The sequence below is a fragment of the Pseudoliparis swirei genome, chromosome 13, assembly GCF_029220125.1.
Source record: "Pseudoliparis swirei isolate HS2019 ecotype Mariana Trench chromosome 13, NWPU_hadal_v1, whole genome shotgun sequence".
Taxonomy (NCBI): domain Eukaryota; kingdom Metazoa; phylum Chordata; class Actinopteri; order Perciformes; family Liparidae; genus Pseudoliparis; species Pseudoliparis swirei.
The window spans coordinates 13,898,363-13,921,191 of record NC_079400.1 but is presented as its reverse complement, the minus strand read 5'-3'; the positions used below and the strand labels follow the sequence as shown (position 1 = coordinate 13,921,191).

General features: G+C 46.9%; 1 protein-coding gene across 2 annotated transcripts in view; it reads right to left on the bottom strand.

Moving 5' to 3' along the window:
* The window catches only part of jmjd1cb (jumonji domain containing 1Cb), an 89,322-nt gene that overhangs the window by 46,330 nt on the left and 20,163 nt on the right, over window positions 1–22,829 (bottom strand). The gene's annotated exons all lie outside the window — the stretch shown is intronic.

Below are 22,829 nucleotides of genomic sequence, written 5' to 3'. Positions count from 1 at the left end.
ACCACAAACATTTCATTCGCGTCAACATTTTCCGTCTAAATCGTTCTGCCCTGCTTGCATAGAAGAGTACTGACATGTACACATTAACACGTACACACTCCTTTGATATACACAACACAAATCAGAAGGCATATGGATGACAGACGTCACTGCTCCATGTCATCGTCTGTCTGTGATGTTTATGTCACTATACGTTCTTTATCGGGTCGCCTTGCGTCACTGATAAAACAAAATAAAAAGGCTATAACACATATTTGTTTAAGCACCAGCAGCTGTTGGATAATAGTCGATCACATTCAATGCAGTGTGATCACAGAACAACAATCATGTATTCAAGCATCGCAACCTTTTAAATGTAGAAATGTATATCGTGTAAGTGTGTGTGTGTGTGTGTGTGAGCCATCTTCCTTTCTTCATCTCCTCATTTCATCTTCACTCCCTCCTCCATCTGATCTTCCTCCCTGTTCCCTCACTCCTATTTCTATATAACTCACCCCTCCCCCATCCTCCCTTCCATAGGCGCAAAGAGAGAGAGAGAGAGAGAGAGCGAGGATCAATGGGTGCATCTCTCCTCAGTCAGCCTCCCGCCCTCCCCCTCTCCCATGATGCACCACTGCAGTCGACTGAGCGATCGCTCCCTGCCAGCAGGCACGGAGGCGGCTACCTGAGTGGGTCCTCCCTTTGTGTGCCGCTGCTGCAGTCTGTCCGTGTGTGTGTGTGTGTGTGTTTCACCACCTGTCTGTATCGTGTTACCGCCATCCATCCTGGGCTTTATGACCCACATCCATCTCGACTGATCCCTGTCTCTTTATCAGGGGCAGTCATTCCAGGACACTGGACCCTCAGCGGGTGGAGTCACATGCTCCACCCGCCTCCATCCATCCTCACTGCAGACCAACATCTGTCACTCAGCAACACCAACATCTGTCCTCTCGTCCGCTCGTTGAGGAGCACGCCTGTTGTCGTCATTCATTCACTCTATTTCAATTCAATTCAATTCAGTTTATTTGTATAGCCCAATTTCACAAATTACAAATTTGTCTCGGAGTGCTTTACAATCTGTACACATAGACATCCCTGCCCCAAAACCTCACATCGGACCAGGAAAAACTCCCAAATAACCCTTCAGGGGGAAGAAACCTGGAGGAGAGCAACAGAGGAGGATCCTCTCCAGGATGGACAGATGCAATAGATGTAATGTGACCAGAAGGACAGATTTAGAGTTAAAATACATTCAATGAATATGACAGAGTGTATGAATAGTTCATAGTAGGCATATTCCACGATGGAGACCTCCACGATCCATCAGGCAGATGGCGGTGGGGAGGAGGAGTGGGCGGAGTCTCAACAGGACAGTGGCGCAGTCATGAGCAGGAATTCCACGACCCAGACGATCCATCAGGCAGATAGGATCTATGCCGTCTCATAGGGTCCGATGACCCCATGAGACGTGAAGTCAAAAGGACTCCGGGGAGAAAGCAGAGTTAGTAACATGTGATTGAGAGATGAACATTCATCCTTAAGGAGAGAAAAAAGAGGAGATAGGTACTCAGTGCATCCTAAACGTCCCCCGGCAGCTACAAGCCTATAGCAGCATATCAAGGGGCTGGACCAGGGCAAACCTGATTCAGCCCTAACTATAAGCTCTGTCAAAGAGGAAGGTCTTAAGTCTACTCTTAAACGAGGTGACTGTGTCTGCCTCCCGGACTGAAATTGGAAGCTGGTTCCATAAAAGAGGAGCTTGATAACTAAAGGCTCTGGCTCCCATTCTACTTTTTAAGACTCTAGGAACTACAAGTAGTCCCGCATTTAGTGAGTGCAGCTCTCTAGTGGGGCAATATGGTACTACAAGCTCCTTAAGATATGATGGAGCATCACCAATCAAGGCTTTGTAGGTTAAGAGAAGAATTTTAAAAGTGATTCTTGATTTTACTGGGAGCCAGTGCAGAGCAGCTAGTGCAGGAGTGATGTGATCTCTTTTCTTAGTTTTAGTGAGAACACGAGCTGCAGCATTCTGGATCAACTGGAGGGACCTAAGAGATTTATTAGAGCAGCCTGATAATAAGGAGTTGCAGTAATCCAGTCTCAAGTAACGAACGTGAACCAATTTTTCTGCATCTTTTGAGACAAGATGTGCCTGATTTTTGAAATATTACGTAGATGAAAGAATGCAGTCCTTGAGATTTGCTTTACGTGGGAGTTAAAGGACAAGTCGATCAAAGATAACGCCAAGATTCTTTACAGTGGTGTTGGATGCCAGGGCAATGCCGTCTACAGAATCCACATCACCAGATAATTGATCTCTGAGGTGCTCAGGGCCGATTAAAATTACTTGGTTTTGTCTGAGTTTAACATCAAGAAGTTGCAGGTCATCCATGTTTTATGTCTTTAAGACATGCTTGAATTTTACAGAGTTGGTTGCTCTCCTCTGGTTTTATCGATAGATATAGTTGAGTATCATCTGCATAACAATGAAAGTTTATGGAGTGTTTCCTGATAATATTGCCCAAAGGAAGCATGTATAAGGTAAATAAAATTGGTCCAAGCACGGAACCTTGTGGAACTCCGTGATTAACGTTGGTGGTTATCGGCGTCATCGTTTACAAATACAAACTGAGATCGATCTGATAAATAGGATTTAAACCAAATTAGTGCCGTGCCTGAAATGCCAATCGACTGCTCCAGTCTCTGTAACAGGATGTCATGGTCAATGGTGTCGAATGCAGCACTAAGGTCTAACAAGACCAGGACAGAGAGGAGTCCTTTATCTGCTGCCATTAAGAGGTCATTTGTAATTTTCACCAGTGCCGTCTCGGTGCTGTGGTGTTTTCTAAATCCTGATTGAAATTTCTCAAATAAACTATTATGATGTAGAAAGTCGCACAACTGATTTGCGACCACTTTCTCAAGGATCTTGGAGAGGAAGGGGAGGTTAGAGATCGGTCTGTAGTTAGCCAACACCTCTGGATCCAGAGTGGGCTTCTTCAGGAGAGGTTTAATAACAGCCACCTTGAAGGAGTGTGGTACGTGGCCTGTTAGCAGAGACACATTGATAATATCTAATAGAGAGCCGCCAATTAAAGGCAACACGTCTTTAAGCAGCCTCGTCGGGATGGGGTCCAAGAGACAGGTAGGCGTGTTCAAGTAGAAACCGTTGAAGATAATTGGTCACGGTTGATGGGAGAAAAGCCTCAAATATACACCAGGGCATACAGCGGTTTCCAAGGCCATTCCACTTGAGGACAGATTGGCACTGGTTATGGGCAAGAGAATATTAATCTTGTCCCTAATAGTTAAAATCTTTTCATTAAAGAAGTTCATAAAGTCATTACCACTAAGGTTTATAGGAATGCTCGGCTCCACAGAGCTGTGACTCTCTGTCAGCCTGGCTACAGTGCTGAAGAGAAACCTGGGGTTGTGTTTATTTTTTTCTATTACTGATGAGTAATAGGCTGCTCTGGCATTACGGAGGGCCTTCTTATATGTTTTAAGACTATCTCGCCAAACTAAGCGGGATTCTTCGAGATTAGTTGAACGCCATATGCGTTCAAGCTTTCGTGACGTTGCTTTAGTTTGCGGGTCTGAGGGTTATACCAGGGAGCAAACCTCCTCTTCCTCACTGTCTTCTTCTTCAGAGGGGCTATCGAGTCCAGTGTCATTCTCAAGGAGCCTGTGGCACTGTCAACAAGATGATCAATCTGGGACGGACTAAAGTTAGACCAGGAGTCCTCTGTTATATTGAGACGTGGTATCGAATCAAATACAGAAGGAATCGCTTCTTTAAATTTAGCTACAGCACTGTCAGTTAGACATCTGGTGTAGAAACTTTTGACTAACGGAGTACACTCCGGTAGTATAAATTCAAAAGTTCTGAGGTTGTGGTCTGACAGAAGAGGATTCTGTGGGAAGACGTTCAAATGCTCAATGTCAACGCCATATGAAAGAACAAGATCAAGCGTGTGGCCAAAGCTGTGAGTGGGTTTCTGTACTCTCTGACAGAAGCCAATCGAGTCCAACAAGGAGATGAATGCAGCACTAAGGCAATCATTATCAACATCCACATGGATATTAAAATCTCCAACAATAATAACTTTATCGGTTTTAAGAACCAAACTTGATATAAATTCTGAGAATTCAGATATAAACTCTGAATATGGACCTGGTGGCCGGTACAGAATCACAAATCGAATTGGCTGTAGTGTTTTCCAGGTTGGATGTGAAAGACTAAGAACAAGGCTTTCAAATGAGGTGTAGTGTAATTTTGGTTGAGGATTAATTAATAGGCTCGATTCAAAGATGGCTGCTACTCCACCTCCTCGACCGGTGCCTCGAGGAATGTGAGTATTAATATGACTTGGAGGAGTCGATTCATTCAGGCAGACATATTCTTCATGGCTCAGCCAGGTTTCAGTTAGGCAACATAAATCAATGTGATTATCTGATATTAAATCATTTAGTAACACAGCTTTAGATGACAGAGATCGAATATTTAGGAGACCACATTTAATAGACCTATTTTGTTGCACTGCTGAAATAATGGTGTTAACTTGTATAAGGTTATTGTGTACGACTCCTCTTCTGCTTACTTTTGATTTATTTAATTGAAGTGGCCGTGGGACAGACACAGTCTCTACTCTAAAGTCATGGGTGGGTAACTGCTCGAATGGAAGAGCAGAGAAGGGTGTTAAACTACAACTCTGCTCCCGGTTCCTGATCTGAACCCTGGGTTGTCATAGATTAAGTCCGGTGATCAACTTGGTCATATTCGCAGAAATGAGACGCTCCGTCCAGCGTGGGATGGATGCCGTCTCTCCTCATCAGATCAGGCTTTCCCCAGAAAGTCTTCCAGTTGTCTCCGTAGCCCACATTATTCGCTGGGCACCACCTCGACAGCCAGCGGTTGAAAGACGACATTCGGCTATACAATTCGTCTGTCTGCAAATTTGGGAGAGGGCCAGAGAAAATTACGGTGTCCGACAACGTCTTGGCATAAGCACACACCGATTCCACATTAATTTTAGTGATTTCCGACCGACGGGCTCGGCGTCATTACCACCGGCGTGTATTACAATCTGACTGTATCTCCGCTTGTCCTTAGCCAGCAGCTTCAAACAAGACTCCACGTCGCCCGCTCTGGCCCCGGAGGCACACGACTCTAGTCCGTGGCTTCGCTATTTTCACGTTCCTGACTATAGAGCTCCCGATAACCAGGGTGTGTTCCTCAGCGGGTGTGTCGCTGAGCAGGAAAACTGGTTGGAAACGTGAAGTGGTTGGTGCACAGCGGGCTTCTGTGTAGACTTACTACTCCTGCGAACAGTTACCCACGATCCCGGCTGATCGGGCACCATCGGAGAACAGCTAACAGCTGACTGTAGCTCGCGCCGACTACGGGAGAGGCGGGCTAACTAGCATAGCTGTCTGAGCTTCGATAGCGCGGAGCCGTGCATCTAACCCACTTAGACCTGCCTCCAACCTAGCAAATAAACTACACTTGTTGCATGTATCGTTATCATTAAGGGAGGCAGGGGGATAACTATACATGAGACACACTGAGCAAGAGGGAGCGGGAGGGAGAGAAGAAGAAGTCATGCTCGCTGTTGAGCTGGCAACCAGAGCTTACCGGAAGAGTGAGATGATGCGTTCAGGAGCAGCTGGGAAAATCAGCTTTCCCTGCTCAGCGACACACCCGCTGAGGAACACACCCTGGTTATCGGGAGCTCTATAGTCAGGATATATATCGGGAGCTCTATAGTCAGGAACGTATTTGTTGACTGAATATTTTTTTTAAATGTTTAGGAAAACAACAAAGATAATCCAATTATTTTTGATCGACCCTGGACTCGACCGATTATTCCATGGATTAATCAGGTAAATTACATGTTTGGAAGAGGAAGAGGAAATATACAATCATTTGTTTCCCTTTTAGAAAAATCCAAAACCAAACCTACTTTTTAAACTAGCGTCCGGATAACGATTTTTAAATTGGTGTGAACTGCTGTTATCCTTTAATTTAGTTAGTGTCACCCGTAGAGGTTAATTGCATGAAAGCAATTTAAATGATTGGAAAATAAATGATTTTTTTTTTAATTATATATTTGCTTCAATAGAGAGAGAGAAAAAAACAATCATGGCATATGTAGTTTTGATATAATCTGCTCAGAGACAGTGTTAGGAAGCTAAACAGGTCATACATCCTTCACTAATATCTATTGTTGTTCCTTCAAACAACTGGATTAGTTCATAAAATATGAGGATCGTCATAATAATCATTGTTGATTATTATTTTAAAGATAATGAAGCTTGTCACACACAAAAAAGGAGAGAGTCTGAACAGGAACACACGTGTTCCAGTCATTTTAACACACACGATCCAAACGTGGTCTTGTTCTGGGCTTCAGGAAGACGCTTGACCCGCGGCGTCGTGGGCCGTTAGGAGAGCTCACCGAACACAGTGAAGGACCGTTTGCATTCTAATTGGTGTTTTTCACTTTTCCATCCCATAATCACTCGTCTCCTAATAATACTAATATTGAGTCATATAAATATGGCAATACAGATTAATATGTCTCAAGGAACAGATGTGCACACACACACTCACACTCACACTCACACTCACTCACACTTTTCCACATCATGTCTATTCCTGTTTCCGGTGCCACAGAAAGAGAGCAACACATCTAGTCTGGAGTAGCACATAAACCGGACGTGCACATATACAGTCATACATGTGCACACATCATGCCCAGCGGAGCCAGTAAAACCCAATCTGACCGCACGTGGTGCCCGCTGGCACAGAGCCAAAAACAGGCCACATCAGGCCAGTGACTCACGGCGGCTTCTAGCCCCTTATACTGAACGTCAACATATGCTCAATTATTTATGACAATTATTCATCATCTGCCTAATTTTTTACAGAAAAAACCCTCATGTTGACCACATCATCGTAATGTCATATATGATCTTCACCGTAATAGAGATTGAATGCATCGTAATGTAACTGCAGTACTGTAGAGGAATATATAGTCACTTTTTATATAACCGGACTTCACCAAAGTATCGCCTGCCGTGGCATCCCAGGAGAGACAGCTTTCACATTGAAACGCTGTTTTCTCATTCCCATACCTAAAGAAAATTCACATACATACCTACAAAATATTGATATGGTTGAAATATGTTTTCAGGACAGATAAATATCACGATGTACGTAGACAAATGTTCTTTATAATCACGCGCCGATGTGGCATGCCCAGCTCCTCAGAGGACAATCCCAAACGCCAGAACTGTGTCTCCATGATGGAAAGTCTCCCCCACCCGTCTTCATGTTTTAAAACTCAATGAAAACACAAGACGACGGACGATGACGGGGAGAGGGAGACGTTCCCGCTAAACCCGTCGCGTCTGTGTGTGTGTGTGTGTGTGTGTCTGAACCAATAGCATCCCAGCACAGTGGTTTGATGACATGTGTGTGTGTCTCTGTAGATCTCAACACTGTACGCCAGACTATTGATAACCATGACACGTCCAGAGCGATGCTGTGTTCCATCTACACACACACACACACACACACACACACACACACACACACACACACACACACACACACACACACACACACACACACACACACACAGAGTAGTGTGTGTGTGTGTGGGGGGGGGGATACACATGATGGGAACAGTGAGATTCTGTTGCTATAGTAACGGAGGGGAGAAATAAGAGACAGAGAGAACAAAGGAGAGCAGGTGCCACACACTGCACAGCATCTGATGTGTGTACCACCACCATCACCACCATCATCTCCACCATCACCACCATCACCTCCACCATCACCACCACCACCATCACCACCATCATCTCCACCATCACCATCACCACCATCATCTCCACCATCACCATCACCACCATCACCTCCACCATCACCTACACCATCACCACCACCACCACCACCATCACCACCACCATCTCCACCATCACCACCATCATCTCCACCATCTCCACCATCTCCACCATCAACACCATCACCACCATCCTACCATCACCACCATCACCACCATCACCACCATCACCATCACCACCATCACCACCACCATCACCACCATCTCCACCATCACCACCATCATCTCCACCATCACCACCATCATCTCCACCATCACCATCACCACCTCCACCATCTCCACCATCACCACCATCACCACCATCACCACCACCATCACCACCATCACCAACATCATCTCCACCATCACCACCATCACCACCATCACCACCACCATCTCCACCATCACCTACACCATCACCACCACCACCATCACCACCACCATCTCCACCATCACCACCATCATCTCCACCATCACCACCATCACCACCACCATCTCCACCATCACCTACACCATCACCACCATCACCACCATCACCACCACCATCTCCACCATCACCACCATCATCTCCACCATCACCATCACCACCATCACCATCACCACCATCATCTCCACCATCACCCTCCAGACTGGCCGGCAAGCTGATTGAGCTGGGACTGAACACCCCCCTGTGTGCTTGGATCCTGGACTTCCTGACCGCCAGGCCACAGGTGGTCAGGGTGGGCAGACACACCTCCAACCCCCTCACCCTGAACACAGGATCCCCCCAGGGTTGCGTCCTCAGCCCCCTACTGTACTCCCTGTACACACATGACTGTGTGGCCAGGTTCAGCTCCAACACCATCATCAAGTTTGGGGATGACACAGTGGTGGTGGGCCTGATCTCCGACAACGACGAGAAGGCCTACCTGGAGGAAGTTGCTGATCTGTCACTCTGGTGCCAGGACAACAGCCTCATCATGAATGTCACCAAAACTAAGGAGCTGATTGTGGACTTTAGGAGGGTACAACAACAGAGGACGTACTCACCACTGGGGATTAACGGGACTACTGTGGGAGGGTGAGCGGTATAAATACCTGGGAGTCCACATCACCGAGGATCTGACATGGTCAACGAACACAGACACTCTGGTGAGAAAGGCAAGGCAGCGCCTCTACCACCTCAGGCAGCTGAGGAAATTTAAAGTTTCCCAGAGGATCCTTCAGTCCTTCTACTCTGGAGCTGTAGAGAGCGTCCTGACAGGATGCATCACTGCCTGGTTTGGCAATTGCTCCGCTCAGGACAGGAAGGCTCAGCAGAGAGAAGTGCGTTCGGCTGAACGCACTATTGAACTACACTCCCACCCTGCAGGACTTGTACACCAGGAGGTGCAGAACCAGAGCCGGCAGGATCATGAAGGATCCTCACCACCCCAACAACAGACTGTTTCAGCTGCTGCGGTCAGGCAGGCGCCTCCGTAGTCACGCTGCAAGAACAGAGAGACTGAGACGGAGTTTCTTTCCTCAGGCCATCAGGACTGTGAACTCCGACCTCACCAGGACCCCCACATAGACCCACACAACTGCCCCTCTTAGGCACACACACACACACACACACACACACACACACACACTTACTGTAAATATTGTGTTGTTTTTTATTGTAAATAGTGTGTACTTGTTGCCCTTGCACATTCCTGCTGAGCATTGCCACTTTCATTTCACTGCACACCCTGTGTGTGTATGTGACAAATAAAAACATCTTGATCTTGACCATCATCTCCACCATCAACACCATCACCACCATCATCACCACCATCACCACCATCATATCCACCATCACCTACACCATCACCTCCACCACCACCACCATCATATCCACCATCACCATCACCACCATCATCTCCACCATCACCACCATCATCTACACCACCATCACCACCATCACCTCCACCACCATCACCACCATCATCTCCACCATCACCACCATCACCTCCACCACCATCATCTCCACCATCACCTCCACCACCATCACCACCATCACCTCCACCACCATCACCTCCACCATCACCACCACCATCACCATCACCTCCACCATCACCACCATCACCTACACCACCATCACCACCATCATCTCCACCATCAACACCATCACCACCATCACCTCCACCACCATCATCTCCACCATCACCTCCACCACCATCACCTACACCATCACCGCCATCACCATCAACTCCACCACCATCACCATCATCACCTCCATCACCTCCACCACCATCACCACCATCACCTCCACCACCATCACCATCTACCTTTTCAATGGAACTGTGGAGACAAACGAGAACAGAGGCTGTGCTCTCTGACTGGATTACCATTAATATGAGAAAACTAATTCTACTACTGGTATAATGTGCACTACTACTATGTGTGTGTGTGTGTGTGTGTGTGTGTGTGTGTCTTATTTGTATTGGATAAGTCAATCAGGTCACAAGCCTTACTTTCATTCTGCTGCAGTGAAGTTTCTCACTCTCTCACACACACACACACACACACACACACACACACACACACACACACACACATAGTAAGCTCTATTCTGCTCTCCAAAAAGCTCTAATCTGATTTATTGAGGTTGACTGCACAGAAAACATGCGGACTAGCCGGGCTAAAAGGAAACCTCTATCCCGTCTTTACCCCCCACCCCGGATCCAAAGCCCCCGCAGCGCTTACACCTCTTACACACACACAACAAGCAGTGCACGTACACAGTATTACAACTCGTGCGGTGTTGCACCGCAAACACGAGCCGGGTCTTTTCGTCAACCACTTGTTGCCATTAAAGAGGATTATTGTCAACAGGCCTCATGACCAATTTGACTAGAACGCTGTTGAGAGCTTGGAATGTGGTCCCTGGATCCTGCACTGAAGTATATAAAGCATAAAGGGACGCGTCATGATGAGATTTCTTTCTAATGTCCAGTCCATCCTGATGGAACCGACCGACAGAAGGTCTCTGGATATGATATCGATGTGAAAGCTGCAGACTCCAAACTTGACTTGCAGGACTCGTTGCATGGAGCTCATACGCAGACAGCTGGTGGCAGGCTGCATACACATGTTGACCAATGGATTTACAGGACTTTAAACCACATTTCCAAAATCTCAGGTGTAGACATGAAAAAGTGAGAAGAATTCAAAAGCATACCGTATATACACAGCGTAAATGATCATGTGAATGTAAGACACATTTCCATGACTTTTCCAAAACTTTTGGAAATAAACATTTTAAAGTTCCATGACTTTTTCCTGTGGTGGAAGAACCCAGACCCAACTGCATCGGCCAATTTATAAAAACCACGCTGAAAATAGTTTGGCGTATTAATACGAGAAGGAACCTGGCTGGAGCCTGCTGGAGTGGCGTTTGCATGTTGTTGTACCACTTGTGTTGGAAACACGGGGCGATGATGTCATGCAGGAAAAGGTTTTGTTGTGGTTGAGGTTCTCAGATGGAGACGCCCACTCGGGGGGGAAGCAGTGACGGAGGTGAGCACGGTCACTTTATTCTCAGGTGGAATATTTAATTTGTTGTCTCCGGACTGCAAATGTAACGCAGCTAAATGAATTAATAGATGAGGCAACTGATTTATTTTGTCCAGTGTTTTAAGTTTTTCCTCGCGCTGAATGACTTATTTGCAAGAAACCTCGTGAGGACATATCTGGTGAACACAAGATGTAAGGACAGAGCCGTCACTGTGTTTTCATTTAGCCACCAGGGAGGGAAGGAAAGGAAAGCAGAGATGAAGGCAGCAGCTGAGCCTAAAAAAATAAATAAGACGAGTCGCTTGTGTGAAACTGTCAAAGAACCCGAGGCCTGCAGATCCTCCGGAGAGGCAAACAATAAGAGAGCAGGAGAGTGAAACAAAGAAGTCATTATCGAACACGAGATAAATAAAGAAGATGGAATGGATGAGGGAGGACTTGCTCTCATTAAAAAGGGAAATAAAAGAACCAATGCCCTTTGAGGGAGGAAGGTGGTGCGTGCGGGTTGTAAACGGACTCAAGAGGAAATACAAGACACAAGGAGGAAAGTGAGAGTGCTGATAATGAGAAGGGCTTCATTTGATTTCATGTTTTAAATGGAGAGAGGGGGAAAGCAAAAACAAATGACTTTGATTCTCTCGCAATAAAATGAGAGGAAACGAGAGGATGAGAAGGGACGGATTCAACAGCGCAGGGGAGGAAACGGACAAAGAGAGGCCGGGAACTGAGGAGAGGAAGACGACGATGATGAAGGGGGAAAGCATCACCAGTGACGGAGCGACGCGATGTCGGGAACAAATTGGAAGTGGAGCTGAGAGCATCATCTGCACCGAGTGATGGAGAAGAACGTGGCTCATGGCAGAAAGGATGCGGGCAACACATAGCAACGAAAAAGAAAAGGAGGATGGAGGAGAGTCCGGCTGCTTGGAAACGGAGAGACTAGCCTACCACAACGGCAACCAGGTTGACAACGCCGTTACCAAGGCTCCCCTTCCCTGACAACGGACCAACTGATGTTGCTGCTGCTCTCTACCACTACAGAATATCAATCAGCGGAGGGGAGAGAGAGAGAGAGAGAGAGAGAGAGAGAGAGAGAGAGAGAGAGAGAGAGAGAGAGAGAGAGAGAGAGAGGGAGAGAGAGACACAGACTTTGATAGAGAGATGGTCCCCCAGAGGTACATAAATACTGTATATAAAGCAGCTTCTGAGGTGCTGCGATGCTGGCTGGCTTCACCTGGCAATTACTAACAGAGTCAGAGAGAGAGAAAGAGAGAGAGAGAGAAAACTAATCATGCAAAAAAGAAATTTAAGTAGGGCTGATGTTATGTTCCCTCATTCAAAACACAGAGACGGGGAGAGACTTTGTGTGTGTGTGTGTGTGTGTGTGTGTGCGTGCGTGTGTGTGCGTGGATGAGGTGTCATTACGACTGAAGTTGCTTCAAGGGAGAATGGAGGGGGTGCAATTGTTCACTGAGAAGACACAGAGATGAATGAGGACAAAGGGAGATGGAAAGGCAGAGAGAGAGAGAGAGAGAGGGAGAGGGAGAGCGAGAGGGAGAGGGAGGGAGGGATGCTGAGGGGATAGGAGAGTCGGTATCGTTGGATGCAGGGATAATCACGCATGATTACATTAGGGATGTCACGAGAACCCTGATTTTGGTACCAAGCGGGTGCCAAGAGGCCGTAAACGAGAGTCGTCGTTCACGGCGGGGCGGACTCCCCGGGTTCAAGCCCCAACACAACAGGGGCCGGCAGAGCGTTGAGGGGGGGAAGAGCGGCTCCGTTGTGGAGAGTCACCGCGGCGGGAGTAATGTGAAGGAGAGCGACAGAATGAGGAGCACCGGAGCTGAAGTAATGCCCAACGACAGCATGAAGAGACCACAAGGTCACCGGTCCCTCGCTCCACGCCCAACCCACATGGGAACCAGGGCACGAGATGGAGAGAGCGACGGGAAGCGGGGACTTGAGAGGAATGGGGCTGGAAGTAAGGGATGGGGAAGGAGAGCGATACAAAATTAAATAACATCTGACACAGAAAAAGAGATAAAGTGAGAAAAGGCAAGGAGGCGAGGAAGAGAGGGAGGGGCAAAGTAAACAGGCGTGAGCAGTCATGGGACCCAGCTCCTTTATCGCCTCCTCCAACGTGAAGGATGTGTGGGCCCAGGAGAGAGGAGAGAGAGGTGAGAGAGGAAAGGAGGGAAGGAAAAGGCACTTCCAAAAATAGCGCCGTGTTGTTGTAGACGCAACACGAGTGGGAAATACCAACTCTTCCTGAACCCGCGGAGCTCAGGCTCAAGTCGGGGTTTGTCTTTGGAACGCCGGGCTACCCGGGGGCGCTGGTCGGTCCGTACGCATCAGTCGGAGCAAAGGAAGTGGAGAGGTGTGAGGATGAACCAAGTAGCTCATCCCGTAACCACGAGGTAACCGGTTCGATCCCCGCTCTCCCCATTAGTTTCTTTTTGTGTGTCCTTGAGCAAGACGCTGAACCCCCAGTTGCTCCCTGGTCTTCACTGCAGCCCACTGCTCCTTAATAATAAAGGCTGGGTCAAATGCAGAGAAGAATTTCCCCACAGGGATCAATCAAAGATATATTATCATTATTGAAAGGGCGAGGCCTCACGGTGACGTCGGTGGCTCTCGGCCCTGAGCGGCGGCTGCCCATCACTTGTAAGCAATCAGATAAGAGACAAAGTGTTGCTTATTCAGCAGAAAGGGCGAGAAACACAAAGTTGGAGAAAAACAAGTTGTGCCTTTCTTTCCCACTCTGACACTTCTTCTTCCTCTCTGCACTTCCCTTCCTCCCTTCCTCTCCTCCTCTCTCTCTCTCTCTCTCTCTCATGATAATACCGCTCTAATAATAGCAGAGTTGCATCGGCACAATCGTTGGGTGGAATCTAGGCCAGCCGCTGCAGAGGCAGTATGGGAAAATCCCTCTTGCCTTCTCCAAACCGCATGCCTGCGGACTGTGCATGCATGTGTGTGCGTGTGCATGTGTACGTGTGTGTGTGTGTGCGTGTGCGTGTGCGTGTGCGTGTTGGCATTTAGTCCGTCCTGTGCAGGAAGAAACAGACCGCGCGCTGATGACTTTGTACAGAACAGCGACAGAGCTGATTCTCAGAGCGGCTGCTGCTGGATGTCTGTTTACCACGCGGCGCTGTATCCGTCAGGGGGCGGAGCCTCTTGGGAGAGGGCTGCGTCAAACTCGTGGAATGTCCTCACAGGAACTGCTCGCCTGGATTTAACCTTCGGCTCCAATCGTACAGGAATGTAAAATTTAATTCTCAACGTTATGATCGCCTGTCACAAATCTGTTTATTCTTTACCGGTGCCCCTGAACGCAACAGACGTGTGATACACGTGCGCATTGTTTATGTTCTAAGATTGCCGCAATACTAGCGGCGTTTTGGTCGCACCGATTCCCAGCCATCGTCTACAGGAGATTCCTAGCCATCGTCTACAGGAGATTCCTAGCCATCGTCCACAAGAGATTCCTAGCCATCGTCTACAGGAGATTCCCAGCCATCGTCCACAAGAGATTCCCAGCCATCGTCTACAGGAGATTCCCAGCCATCTTCCACAGCGGCAGTCTGCTCCAGTGTGCTTCCAGGAACTGGGAGCAAGCCGATCGACCCAGGCACCGCTCCATGTGTGTGAGGGCCAGTGACAGTATCGGAGCATTTCTACACGTCCTCTGAGATTGATGCGTTCCTCTGACCTCACACAGGAGATTGTTCCCTGAAGAAGTATTTCATGTTGAGGAGTCCTCGCTCACAGACATGAAATTCACATTTGATCTTTTAAATGATTTTTTTATTTTTTTTATTTATAACAACCCTCTGCTACTCCTTATCTGGAAACATCTGGACACGACACCTGTGTGTTATTATATCACGGCTCATTCGGAGAACATTTACGGTTATGGACTGGATTTATGAATGGAGCACTGAACCAAGAGAGAAACAATCCTACATTAATCCCGACATGAGTAGCACAACTAGAGGCCACAGCTGTGCTCACGGCTCTTATGTCACATGACCTGTTGCATGTTACATAATGTCAAGAAGGCCAAACTGGGAAGTGCTGGTTGTGAAACGCTACCCAGTGGAACGGTGACTTCATGGTGGTGTAATCAGTGTGTGAAATACCCAAAGTCCAACACAGACTCAACACACAAGTACTACACAACGCAATGACTACTGCAGCTAAACACACACACACACACACACACACACACACACACAGAGACACACACACACCTCGGCTTCATTGTTCCAGGTTTCTTTAAGACTGCCACAGGACACAAACTCTGACTGGATGTGTCATTTGCAGCGGTTTGTGAATATATGATTTTGCCCTTTGAATAATGACAATTGCTGGCCAATAAAACATTTTTAAAAAGACATTTTAGTCACAATTACAAGTGGCCACTATTTGTTTGGTGATTTAGAGACTTTCAGAGGTTCTTGGTCTCTTAATCCTTGTACTTGCTCTGTATGTATAAACCAGGATGGCAACATTAGCGTCAGTGATTTGGGATGGTTGCCATATTTTAAGACAAAAGATGAGTGCATCGGTCTGCTGGACATCTATTGGCTGATCATAGTCAGTGGCTCCCGACCTGGGGACGCCCACCCTGAAAGGATCCCAACACGAATCGGAGCGGTTACAAGATGATAAAAGGACTGAGAGGAAAAGGATTGTTTGTTTTATCTGACATGTTTCTTATATTATTCACTGCAGCTCAGAGCCCCATCAAACAGCCATTACCGTCCATTCCGCACGCACACACACACACACACACACACACACACAATTAGGGCTAGGTCAATTTCAGATGTCATTAGTGATGTCTGAGATGTTAAGTACAAGTGTAATCTTCCAATTTAGTGGAGGTGTTGCTAATTCATGTTTATACAAGTGTCAGGTAAACATGCGCCAACTAGCCTCAGACTCGTTGTCAGACTTTCTCCGTTACCTCTCGGCTGGATGTCGCCTCCTCACCTCAGAGCACATCAGACCATTCAGAAGACTATGGGATGCTAACCTCCCACCATGCTGCATTCAAGTGACAGCAGCAATGATAACCGATGCACGAGCAGATTCAATCTGTCCTTCATCACCAGCCTGTGTGTGTGTGTGTGCGTGTGTGTGATGTGGTAGCAGTGAACATAGCAGTGCAGTGTGTGTAGGGTATGTTTTGACGGTGAATGAGTCTTGTTTGCCGTCTGCTGATTAAAGTGGAGGCGGTTAGCCTGCAGGCTCACTTAAGGGGGGCCAGCTTTTCTTTAAAGAAAGTGTTTAACTGGCATGAATCAGTCAACAGTCTTATTATTGGTTAAATGGTTAATTATTAACATCACTAATTTGACTGGGAGCAGGGATGAATGAACACACAGACACACACACACACACACACACACACACACTCACACACACACAAGGGGGCTGGTCAGACTGCCTTCATGTGAACACTGTGGTTTTGTGTCAGGCCAACATGGGAAACGGAGCAGGGCTGGGTCCTTCTACTGATTCATGTGACTTCACTGAGGCTCAACTGTGTGTGTGTGTGTGTGTGTGTGTGTGCGTGTGTGTGTGTGTGTGTGTGTGTGTGTGTGTGTGTGTGTGTGTGTGTGTGTGTGTGAGAGACGGGGTAAAGGAAGCGAGAAAGAAGAAGAAATGTTTGTGTGTGGTTACTAAGATTGAGCGTTTGAAGGATTGGCCTTTGAGCAGCAACTTGAGAAGGAGAGACAGAGAGAGAGAGAGAGAGTGACTGAGTGAGTGAGAGTGAGAAAGAAAGAGAGAGAGAGAGAGAGAGAGAGTGACTGAGTGAGTGAGAGTGCGAAAGAGAGAGAGAGCTCCGGGTTGTTGCTGTGAACAAAGAAGACCTCTCCTCCTCTCAAACAATTTGTCACCACACGAACTGGATATCGGCTCACAAGAGGTGCAGCAAGAGGGGATTGTATCGTCCCTCTCAGGAAAAGTGCTTTTAGTCATGCTGCTTTCTCAGTACAAGCAGCAGTTCACTGGAACTACATTCCAGGATCTATCAGAGAGCTACAATCATTCAACTCTTTTAAAGCAGAAACAAAGAAATGGTACATTACTACCCAGCTCTGTCAGCACTAGACTGTAACTACCTCCTCCATCTGTCCAGGTTGGACTTTCATTTTGTCTGTCTGTCAGTTGTTGTCTGTCTGTTGTCCGGTCTCTGTATGTCTTGACTTGCTGGTCGGTCGTTTACTCCACCTGTGTGTCTTCTCTTGTCTCTTGTCGTTCACCTGTTTGCAGTTGTATGTCACATTTAGTCTGTAAGCTTTTATGTTGTATCTCTGACATTATGTTTTTATTCTGTCCATTTTAACATTGTTCTCCCCTATTTTATTTGCTTTATCTGTAGATTGTATTTGCAATCTTATGTTTTTAGGTTTGTTCTTAACATCAGCAACATTGGGACTACAGATGAAAAATAGCCTCTTGGCTAACTCTGGCACATTTACTGCAATGTTTTTATCAATGTGCACTGTCCCTTATTAAATAAACCATTTAAATAAAATATTTGTACGAGCATTCAAAAGTAGGTCTGCGCTGGCTTTGGAGTGCTACAAGAGTGTGTGTGTGTGTGTGTGTGTGTGTGCCCTGATATCTCAAGCTACTAGAGGAAAAGCCTGGTACAAGGGGGAGGGGCTGTTGGTGATATGTAAACCACGTCACAGCTGCAGCAGTTGTGACCACGGCTTCATTAGCTGCTCCGTCTCTTTCTCTAGGGAATGCCTCAACGCCTCAGCGGTTTCTTCTCGGCGTGCCGAGCACGCGCCACTCGGGCCGGCAGCTTCGCGCCACTTCTGCCGAGCGGCTACCAGCAGCTTTTGAAGGATGCGTCACTTCCTGAGCGCCTTGCAAGTCAATGTTCTCAAAAGGGGTCGAGTGCATGTTAAGATGGATTCATCCAGCCCCTGGAAGGTGACTATTTGTTGCATTTCTTCTGTGTACATTTTTTAAACTTTTGCGGGATGAAATCCTCCAGCGTAAAAACTGACTCTTCTTAAGTCCCGCCCCTTACCACCGTGTGCTCCAATACCAGTTGAGCGAGCAGAGCCTCGTCCACTTCCCACTCTCCTGTTGTGCATCGATAGAAATGCAACATCTGTCCACAGGTAACAATAATATGCATGTCGCTTTACACTGGCGGGACAGAGACGGATAATCGCTATACAGAGGAATCCATTTATAATGCTGTGCATCCCACAGGCCACCACTGTAGCTATGATCAATAACACAAGAGACTCCCAACACGTGTCCTACAGACCTGGTAGGTGTTCACTCTCTGACTGAGTCACGGTGTATGGATTCCAGTGTTACCTGTCTGAAATCTGACACACACACACACACACACACACATACATACACACACATATACGCACAAACACACACACAGCATCTCCAGTTTCTTAGCATGAGACAAGCTACTGGAGGCCCTCAGGGGGCAATTGGACTGTCTGTTACTCCGCCCCCCCCCCTTATCCCTTCTCTAATTATTTCCTCTTCTCTCCATCTCCACACTTTGCAGAGGGATATATTGATAAGATCTCCTAGGCGTAGGGTTATTAAAGGTCAGACTACTGTCAACAGAAATATGTTAATGTCCTCCCCTGTATGAAATATCTAATATAATAAGACTAATGCTGCCAGTGAATTGACCCGTGTGTATTTGTTGTATCATTAGTGGATGATTTCCTCCATACTGCAGTCAGACTCCTGGGGAGTGGACCGCGCTGCAGCCTCCATCATTGGACCAGACACAGTGTGTGTGGGCATGAGGAACAATGAGGGTGTGTAGTGCTCGCAGCACGCGGGACGACATCTGGTCGAGCTGCCGGAGCGGAGCGTCTCCCACGGCGAGCTAACGGCAAGCAGACACCACATTGGTATTCTCTCCCGCGGCCTTTCTCTTATCAATAAATGACATTGTTCCACCGCATATCTATTCACACACACGGACACACGCCCACGTGCATACACACACACGGCTGCTGCCTGATTCCGGCTTCAGGTCGGGTCTCGCAAGGTTAAACACACACGGTCCTTTCCAACAGTCACACTCTGCCTGTGCGTCGCGTTCCAGACACAGAGCGCCATGATCGGGATGTAGTTAGTGTCAGAACTCAAGTGATGGAGATGTAAAGCTTCAGGTGAGGGTTTGAGTGCTGCATGATGTCACCAAACAACACACAGACGATCTTTCAGCTGAGCCACGACTCAGGAACATGATTCTGATCAAGACTGAGACTGTTTATAGGATAATATCTAGCATAATACACTCATATGTATATATACACATATACATATGAATATGTACATATATACACACACATATATATACCCAGACACATATATAAACATATATATATACACATACATATATATACACACACATATATACACACACACACACACACATATACACATATAAACACACACACACACATATACAATATATATTGGTCCCTTAAAAAGGAGGTGCCACGTATTAAAATGTGTTGTAATTCCTACACCGTTCACCTGATGTGGACGTAAAGACCCTCAAATTAAAGCTGCACGTCTGGACTTAAAGCACATCTTGATTGTTTAATTTAAAATCCATTGTGGTGGTGTACAGAGACAAAATGAGGACAATTGTGTCAATGTCCAAATATTTATGGACCTGACTGTATATATATATATATACACATATATATACTGTATATATATACAGACATATATACACACACATATATATATACATATATATATATATGTATATCTTGTATATATACATATATATATACCTACAACGGGGAAGACCCCTTCAGCTCTTCCTGAACTCATTCGGGCCGAAGCCGAGAGGTGTGTGACCTCCCTGCTGATGCTCTGTTTACTAAAACAAAGGCCTGATGAGTGCAGCAGCCCACCCAGGCCTGCAGATCATCACCAGCAATCAGCCAAGTTATGTGTTGCTCAACTTTAGAGACGTTCACGTAATTTTTCCTTTCCCCGATTTATACACCCGAATAAGCCGATACCGAGTGCATTGAAAACACATGTTGTCGTTTGACTGGTGGACTCTTCCCGTTAACATATTTCCATCCAGCTGTCATTGTTCTCTCTGGCCATCGCTGCGCTCCCCGCTGGCTGCTGCCCGGGCGCACTGAGCGCGTGCGGCTCTCAGCTCTCAATGAGCTGCTTCCCTCCACGACTTCAGACCTTTGTGAGTTTGGCTTCCAGAGCTGATGATGGAAGTGTCTCTCTGCTCTGCTGACAGCTGCACATGCTCAGTGCGGATCAGGCACCAGGACATTCTGAATCTGGTTATCGGAGCAAGTTTTTGAAGCTTAGAAATTAAACTCAGTGGGGAAATTCTGAAAGCTCTCTTACTCTTTTGCTGGCCAATGAGCAAGTTAGTGCCTTATGCATGTGAATATGTGATAGAGAGAGAGAGAGAGAGAGAGAGAAATGAGTCCAGCTGGTAAAGGAACCCAGTGACACCAACAGGTAGTGGTGCACAGACACGGTGAGCGTCTCTTTTCACAGCGCAGCAAGCGAGCAACATCAATCCGTACAATGAGCCATCAAATCCAGTCTATTAATGGAGCCGTAGCTCAGTGGGGAGAGTGGTCGTCCCATAACCACAAGGTACCACGTTTGATCCCCATAGTGCATGTGGAAGGGTCCTTGAGCAAGGCACTGAACCCCCAGTTCCTCCCCGGTCTTCACTGCAGCCCATTGCTCCTTGATAACTAAGGATGGGCCAATGCAAGGAAGAAGTTACCCACGTGGATCAATACTATTGTATATTATTATGAATAAAAGGCTGAAACATTGTCCACGTTGTTACCCTTTCTAACTCACAGCATTGACATTCATTTCAATGAATGTTAAGTTTCAGCAGCTGGTTATTGCTTTTCAACCCACCACGGTTGTGGTGTGGCAAGACTGTAAAAAAGGGTTTCCTGGTAACACCACGTGTTCAAGTTAAACGTTCTTTGTCATTTTGACGGACAGGGTTGTAAAAATTTCTTCATATTACCCGTCACTTTAATATTTGTCTTTTAATATCATTTGAGTTTTGGCCTGATGCACTGACAAGATACAGTACAAGGTCGTAGACACTTACAGATAATCTGTAAGGGAATGGAGAGAAAAGATAAACAGAGACGTCCCCGACCGTACGGTCACTGGTCATGTCAACACGCAGGAAGCAGGTCAATGATTTTGTTTGTTTTCGTTCTGGCTTTTATTTGAGTTCTGAAGGCTGACCCCCGCACTCTGCCGCCACACGGGACACTGGGTAGACTCTGATCCCCCCCGATCCGTCAAGCACTCGCTTCACCGGGAAGACCGTGTGGGAATGATCAGCACTTTCCATCCAGCTCATGTAGCCGAACCACCACGGCTCATTAGCACACAGGAACCTAGGTGCTTAGGAAAGGAATAGACATCCATTCATCCTGGTGTGAGCTAGGAGTGACGATCAAGATGTCGTGATGGATGAATCCAGAGCACAGGGAGACGCGTTCGTACGGCACCGCGACAAATGATCACCGGCCGAACGGCCCGGACCGAGGTCCGTCCACCACAGGGTCCTATCAACGCAGCCGTAACCGCCTCATGGTGTTGAGCACACACACACACGTGTGCGTGTGAGGATTCCACCTCCATGCATGCATGTGTGTGCTGCGAGGATGAAACCGCCGTCCTCAAATAAAGAGTGCTTATGAAAACAGGCTCTCCCTGGACCCAGTGGGGCTCAGAGCGTGGAGGCCCGAGAGGGACCAGGTCGTACAGCGTCCACCCAGCAGCCGGACGTCGCTGCACCCAAATCACACACGAGTTGGTAACCCCTCTGGGTTATGTGTTGCCCTTTAAGTGCAGTTCAATGTTCTTCAAGCGGGCCAGGTGGCACCGACGGCAAGCATGAAAAAAAACTAAACGTCACATGATGAGTAATCATTAGCATCTAAATATAAAGAGCCGCCCATTTCAGAATTATATATATTTTAATTAATAATAGTTCAAAAGGTGGAGCTTTTTTTTAATCACTTCATATGCAGCTTGTGAAATTATGCCCAGGATCAACAATATTTGTCAATTGTAAACATTTTTAGGAAACTGAATCTGCAAAGTAACTAGAAACGAAAGCTATTAAATAAGTTTATAGTGGAGCAGAAATATGGAGTAGCAGAAAACGGAAATAGTAAAGTACCGAAATAGAACAGCTGTTAAAGGTACAAGCACACACACACACACACACACACACAGTCACATCCACAGGGGAACGATTAATCAGTTTTACAGCGTCTGTAGTCTAAACCGGGCGCTCCCGTCGTCCCTCCAGCCTGGGTTTCATGGCGATAAACACCCAGGACGGAGGAGTCTCAGTAATGTGAGCTGTGAGTATCA